The sequence below is a fragment of the Triticum urartu genome, chromosome 5, assembly GCF_003073215.2.
Source record: "Triticum urartu cultivar G1812 chromosome 5, Tu2.1, whole genome shotgun sequence".
NCBI classification, from domain to species: Eukaryota; Viridiplantae; Streptophyta; class Magnoliopsida; order Poales; family Poaceae; genus Triticum; species Triticum urartu.
The window spans coordinates 224,564,045-224,572,246 of record NC_053026.1 but is presented as its reverse complement, the minus strand read 5'-3'; positions in this window follow the sequence as shown (position 1 = coordinate 224,572,246).

The following is an 8,202-nucleotide window of genomic DNA, read 5'->3' as shown; positions in this document are numbered from 1 at the left end:
TGTAGCGACGTGCCACGTGGCAGCGCGTGATTGGCCGAGAAAACTCCTACACGTGCGTGCTCACCGGAAATAGAGAAAACGGCGGCGGTGGTCGGCGTCGGCGGCGGCGCTCCTCCGGTGGGTCTCCGGCGAAGGCGAGGTGACGGACGGGTGCGGAGGTGAGTTGCGGAGGCGTAGGTGAGGTCGGGCGGCGACGGGGCGTCCTCTACGGGCAGCAACGGCGACGGGAACGGTGGTGTGCTCCGGCGGCGGCGGACGTCGGTGGCGGCAGCGTTCTGGTGCTCTGCAGGGTACTTCGAGGTGTCAAAAGAGTTCGTCGTCGAGTGGGGGTTCAAGGGGTGCAGGCAGCGCGGCTCTGCGGTCTCTTACGACGACGGAATCGACCAAAGAAACGGCGGCGGACGGCGGAGCTCCGGGAGAGATCGGTTCTGCCCTAGCTCGCGTGTGCGGCAGCGGGGAAGATCGAGGAGTGGATGCGGGGTTGCCCTGGGTCTTCTGGTTGCACATGACGACTTGGGAGCACTCGAGGTGGACCAGGAGCATGAGCTCTGGTCGGGTTCGGCCTCGGGTGCGGGAGCGGCGCAGCGCTCCTCCGGCTCGGGGAAGGAGAACAGGGTGCGGGGCCCGTGGTCAGCGGCTGAGGCGAGCTGGCGGATTGGGTGCGGGTCGGGCACGGGCGGCGCGGCGCGTACCGCTTCGCGTAGATAGGTGGGCTGGGCGACAGAAGCCGGGCTGCGGGGTTGGCTGCTGGGCCGCGCAGTGCTCTGCGCTGCGCGCTGGCTGGCTGGGCCGCGGCGATGGGCCGGTTGGCTGGCCGGCTGGTGTTTTTTTTAACAAAAACTACAGCAGTAGAACAAAATAAATAAAATAAAATACACAGTATAAATTCTAAATAAAAGTACCTAGACACACAGTAAAAATATCTCTACAGCTATAAAATACAGGAACACTAGTTCCAACACTAATGCAATTTTAGAAATTCATTTTGATGCAAAAGGCCACACAAACAGTAAAATAACACACAATTAAAATACTTTGAAGATCACAAAAAATACCAGAACATATCAGATGAACTGGAAATAATATTCTGCACATTATGAACATTTTTAAATCAGGGGAGAAGTCATGTTATCTCCGCTCCAATAAATTGCCTTTTGTTGCATAATGATTTGAATATTCTGAAAAAGCAAATAATGCAATAAAAAATATGATATGCATATGAATGATCTATTAACATCCTAATTTAGTAAAATTGGGATGTTACAGTAGAATATGTGGGAGCCAATATGAGCATCCTGGTTCCGCTATTGGTTATTGACCGGAGACATGTCTCGGTCATGTCTACATAGTTCTCGAACCCGTAGTGTCTGCACGCTTAAAGTTTCGGTGACGATTGTATTATGAGTTTATGTGATTTGATGTACCGAAGGTAGTTCGGAGTCCCGGATGAGATCGGGGAAATGACTAGGAGTCTCGAAATGGTCGAGACGTAAAGATCGATATATTGGACAACTATATTCGGACATCGGAAAGGTTCCAAGTGATTCGGGTATTTTCTGGGGTACCGGGGAGTTACGGGAATACGAGAAAGAAGTAATGGGCCTCATGGGCCAAGTGGTGGAAGAGAGGAGGCAGGGCGCGCCCCCCCTAGCCCAAACCGAATTGGACTAGGGGGCCGGCCCCCCTTTCCTCCTTTCCTCCTTCTCCTTCCTTCTCCTTCTCCTCCTTCCTTTCCTCCTCCTAGTAGGAGTAGGAAAGGGGAGTCCTACTCCTACTAGGAGGAGGACTCCTCCTCCTAGCGCGCCCATAGAGGGCCGGCCGACCTTCCCCCTTGCTCCTTTATATACAGGGGCAAGGGGCACCTCTAGACACACAAGTTGATCAGTTGATCTCTCCCAGCCGTGTGCGGTGCCCCCCTCCACCATATTCCACCTCAGTCATATCGTAGCGGTGCTTAGGCGAAGCCCTGCGTTGGTAGCAACATCATCACCGTCACCACGCCGTCGTGCTGACGAAACTCTCCCGTGAAGCTCTGCTGGATCGGAGTTCGCGGGACGTCATCGAGCTGAACGTGTGCTGAACTCGGAGGTGTCGTGCGTTCGGTACTTGGATCTGTCGGATCGTGAAGACGTATGACTACATCAACCGCGTTTGCTAACGCTTCCGCTTTCGGTCTACGAGGGTACGTGGACAACACTCTCCCCTCTCGTTGCTATGCATCACCATGATCTTGCGTGTGCGTAGGAAAATTTTGAAATTACTACGTTCCCCAACAGTGGCATCCGAGCCTAGGTTTTATACGTTGATGTTATATGCACGAGTAGAACACAAGTGAGTTGTGGGCGATATAAGTCATACTGCTTACCAACATGTCATACTTTGGTTCGGCGGTATTGTTGGATGAAGCGGCCCGGACCGACATTACTTGTACGCTTACGCGAGACTGGTTCTACCGACGTGCTTTGCACACGGGTGGCTGGCGGGTGTCAGTTTCTCCAACTTCAGTTGAATCGAGTGTGGCTACACCCGGTCCTTGCAAAGGTTAAAACAACACCAACTTGACAAACTATCATTGTGGTTTTTGATGCGTAGGTAAAGACGGTTCTTACTAAGCCCGTAGCAGCCACGTAAAACTTGCAACAACAAAGTAGAGGACATCTAACTTGTTTTTGCAGGGCATGTTGTGATGTGATATGGTCAAGACATGATGCTAAATTTTATTGTATGAGATGATCATGTTTTGTAACCGAGTTATCGGCAACTGGCAGGAGCCATATGGTTGTCGCTTTATTGTATGCAATGCAATCGCGCTGTAATGCTTTACTTTATCACTAAGCGGTAGCGATAGTCGTCGAAGCATAAGATTGGCGAGACGACAACGATGCTACGATGGTGATCAAGGTGTCGCGCCGGTGACAATGGTGATCATGACGGTGCTTCGGAGATGGAGATCACAAGCACAAGATGATGATGGCCATATCATATCACTTATATTGATTGCATGTGATGTTTATCTTTTATGCATCTTATCTTGCTTTGATTGACGGTAGCATTATAAGATGATCTCTCACTAAATTTCAAGATAAAAGTGTTCTCCCTGAGTATGCACCGTTGCCAAAGTTCGTCGTGCCCAGACACCATGTGATGATCGGGTGTGATAAGCCCTATGTCCATCTACAACGGGTGCAAGCCAGTTTTGCACACGCAGAATACTCAGGTTAAACTTGACGAGCCTAGCATATGCAGATATGTCCTCGGAACACTGAGACTGAAAGGTCGAGCGTGAATCATATAGTAGATATGATCAACATAGTGATGTTCACCATTGAAAACTACTCCATTTCACGTGATGATCGGTTATGGTTTAGTTGATTTGGATCACGTGATCACTTAGAAGATTAGAGGGATGTCTTTCTAAGTGGGAGTTCTTAAGTAATATGATTAATTGAACTTAAATTTATCATGAACTTAGTCCTGGTAGTATTAGCATATCTATGTTGTAGATCAATAGCTCGCGTTTAGCTCCCCTGTTTTATTTTTGATATGTTCCTAGAGAAAATTAAGTTGAAAGATGTTAGTAGCAATGATGCGGATTGGATCCGTGATCTGAGGATTATCCTCATTGCTGCACAGAAGAATTATGTCCTTAATGCACCGCTAGGTGACAGACCTATTGCAGGAGCAGATGCAGACGTTATGAACGTTTGGCTAGCTCAATATGATGACTACTTGATAGTTTAGTGCACCATGCTTACACGGCTTAGAATCGGGACTTCAAAGACGTTTTGAACGTCATGGATCATATGGATGTTCCAGGAGTTGAAGTTAATATTTCAAGCAAATACCCGAGTTGAGAGATATGAAGTCTCCAACAAGTTCTATAGCTAAAACATGGAGGAGAATAGCTCAAGCAGTGAGCATGTGTTCAGATTGTCTGGGTACTACAATCGCTTGAATCAAGTGGGAGTTAATCTTCCAGATAAAATAGTGATTGACAGAATTCTCTAGTCACCATCACCAAGTTAGTAGAACTTCGTGATGAACTATAGTATGCAAGGGATGATGAAAACGATTCCCGAGCTTTTCATGATGATGAAATCGATGAAGGTAGAAATCAATAAAGAGCATCAAGTGTTGATGATTAACAAGACCACTAGTTTCAAGAAAAGGGCAAAGGGAAAGAAAAGGAACTTCAAGAAGAACGACAAGCAAGTTGCTGCTCAAGTAAAGAAGCCCAAGTCTGGTCCTAAGCCTGAGACTAAGTGCTTCTACTACAAAGGGACTGGTCACTGGAAGCGGAACTGCCCCAAGTATTTGGCGGATAAGAAGGATGGCAAAGTGAACAAAGGTATATTTGATATACATATTATTGATGTGTATTTTACTAGTGTTCGTAGCAACCCCTCGGTATTTGATACTGGTTCAGTTTCTAAGAGTAGTAACTCGAAATGGGAGTTGCAGAATGAACAGAGACTAGTTAAGGGTGAAGTGACGATGTGTGTTGGAAGTGGTTCCAAGATTGATATGATCATCATCGCACACTCCCTATACTTTTGGGATTAGGGTTGAACCTAAATAAGTGTTATTTGGTGTTTGCGTTGAGCATGAATATGATTTGATCATGTTTATTGCAATACGGTTATTCATTTAAGTAAGAGAATAAATTGATGTTCTGTTTACATGAATAAAACCTTCTATGGTCATACACCCAATGAAAATGGTTTGTTGGATCTCGATTGTGGTGATACACATTCTCATAATATTGAAGCCAAAAGATGCAAAGTTAATAATGATAGTGCAACTTATTTGTGGCATTGCCGTTTAGGTCATATTGGTGCAAAGCGCATGAAGAAAATCCATGCTGATGGGCTTTTGGAATCACTTGATTATGAATCATTTTGATGCTTGCGAACCATGCCTCATGGGCAAGATGACTAAGACTCCGTTCTCCGGAACAATGGAGCGAGGAACTGACATATTGGAAATAATACATACTGATGTATGCAGTCCGATGAGTGTTGAGGCTCGCAGCGGGTATCGTTATTTTCTAACCTTCACAGATGATTTGAGCAGATATGGGTATATCTACTTGATGAAACATAAGTCTGAAACAATTGAAAAGTTCAAAGAATTTTAGAGTGAAGTGGAGAATCATCGTAACAAAAATAAAAGTTTCTACGATATGATTGCAGAAGTAAAATATTCGAGTTGCGAGTTTGTCCTTCAGTTAAAACAATGTGAAATAGTTTCACTACTCACGCCACCTGGAACACCACAGTGTAATGGTGTGTCCGAACGTCGTAACCGTACTTTATTAGATATGGTGCAATCTATGATGTCTCTTACCGATTTACCACTATCGTTTTGGGGTTATGCATTAGAGATAGCTACATTCACGTTAAATAGGGCACCATCTAAATCCGTTGAGACGACACCGTATGAACTATGGTTTGGCAAGAAACCTCAGCTATCGTTTCTTAAAGTTTGAGGTTGCAATGCTTATGTGAAAAAGTTTCAACCTCATAAGCTCAAACCCAAATCGGAGAAGTGCATCTTCATAGGATACCCAAAAGAAAAATGTTGGGTACACCTTCTATCACAGATCCGAAGGCAAGATATTCATTGCTGAGATTGGATCCTTTCGAGAGAAGGAGTTTCTCTCAAAATAAGTGAGTGGGAGAAAAGTAGAACTTGATGAGGTAACTGTACCTGCTCCCTTATTGGAAAGTAGTTCATCATAGAAATATGTTCCTGTGACTACTACACCAATTAGTGAGGAAGCTAATGATGATGATCATGTAACTTCAGATCAAGTTACTACCGAACCTCGTAGGTAAACCAGAGTGAGATCCGCACCAGAGTGGTACGGTAATACTGTTCTAGAGGTCATGTTACTTGACCATGATGAGCCTACGAACTATGAGGAAGTGATGATGAGCCCAGATTCCGCGAAATGGCTTTAGGCCATGAAATCTGAGATGAGATCCATGTATGAGAACAAAGTATGGACTTTGATTGACTTGCCCATTGATCAGCGAGCCATTGAGATTAAATGGATCTTCAAGAGGAAGACGGACGCTGATAGTAGTGTTACTATGTACAAAGCTAGAATTGTCGTAAAAAGGTTTTCGACAAGTTCAAAGTGTTGACTACGATGAGAGTTTCTCACTCGTATCTATGCTTAAGTCTGTCCGAATCATGTTAGCAATTGCCGCATTTTATGAAATCTGGCAAATGGATAAACAAAACTACATTCATTAATGGATTTATTAAAGAAGAGTTGTATATGATGCAACCAGAAGGTTTTGTCAATCCTAAAGGTACTAACAAAATATGCAAGCTCCAGCGATCCATCTATGGACTGGTGCAAGCATCTCGGAGTTGGAATATACGCTTTGATAAGTTGATCAAAGCATATAGTTTTATACAGACTTGCGGTGAAGCCTGTATTTACAAGAAAGTGAGTGGGAGCATTACAACATTTCTAATAAGTATATGTGAATGACATATTGTTGATCGGAGATAATGTAGAATTATTCTGCAAAGCATAAAGGAATGTTTGAAAGGAGTTTTTCAAAGAAAGACCTCGGTGAAGCTGCTTACATATTGAGCATCAAGATCTATAAAGATAGATCAAGACGCTTGATAAGTTTTTCAATGAGTACATACCTTGACAAGATTTTGAAGTAGTTCAAAATGGAACAGTCAAAAAGGAGTTCTTGCCTGTGTTACAAGGTGTGAAGTTGAGTAAGACTCAAAACCCGACCACGGCAAAAGATAGAGAGAGAATGAAAGTCATTCCCTATGCCTCAGCCATAGGTTCTATAAAGTATGCCATGCTGTGTACCAGACCTATTGTATACCCTGCCCTGAGTTTGGCAAGGGAGTACAATAGTGATCTAGGAGTAGATCACTGGACATTGGTCAAAATTATCCTTAGTGGAATAAGGATATGTTTCTCGATTATGGAGGTGACAAAAGGTTTGTCGTAAAGGGTTACGTTGATGCAAGTTTTGACACTGATCCAGATGACTCTAAGTCTCAATTTGGATACATATTGAAAGTGGGATCAATTAGCTAGAGTAGCTCCATGCAGAGTATTGTTGACATAGAAATTTGCAAAATACGTACATATCTGAATGTGGCAGACCCGTTGACTAAACTTCTTTCACAAGCAAAACATGATCACACCTTAGTACTCTTTGGGTGTTAATCACATAGCGATGTGAACTAGATTATTGACTCTAGTAAACCCTTTGGGTGTTGGTCACATGTCGATGTGAACTATGGTGTTAATCACATGGTGATGTGAACTATTGGTATTAAATCACGTGGCGATGTGAACTAGATTATTGACTCTAGTGCAAGTGGGAGACTGAAGGAAATATGCCCTAGAGGTAATAATAAAGTTATTATTTATTTCCTTATATCATGATAAATGTTTAGTATTCATGCTAGAATTGTATTAACCGGAAACATAATACATGTGTGAATACATAGACAAACAGAGTGTCACTAGTATGCCTCTACTTGACTAGCTCGTTGATCAAAGATGGTTATGTTTCCTAACCATAGACATGAGTTGTCATTTGATTAACGGGATCACATCATTAGGAGAATGATGTGATTGACTTGACCCATTCCGTTAGCATAGCACTTGATCGTTTAGTTTGTTGCTATTGCTTTCTTCATGACTTATACATGTTCCTATGACTATGAGATTATGCAACTCCCGTTTTCCAGAGGAACACTTTGTGTGCTACTGTCGGTGTCAAAACCGACGGATCTCGGGTAGGGGGTCCCGAACTGTGCGTCTAGGCAGATGGTAACAGGAGACAAGGGACACGATGTTTTTACCCAGGTTCGGGCCCTCTCGATGGAGGTAAAACCCTACTCCTGCTTGATTAATATTGATGATATGGGTAGTACAAGAGTAGATCTACCACGAGATCAAGGAGGCTAAACCCTAGAAGCTAGCCTATGGTATGATTGTTGTATGATGAAGTTGTCCTACGGACTAGAACCCTCCAGTTTATATAGGCACCGGATAGGGTTAGGGTTACACAGAGTCAGTTACAATGGTAGGAGATCTTGAATATGCGCATCGCCAAGCTTGCCTTCCACGCCAAGGAAAGTCCCATCCGGACACGGGACGAAGTCTTCAATCTTGTATCTTCATAGTCCTGGAGTCCGGCTGAAGGT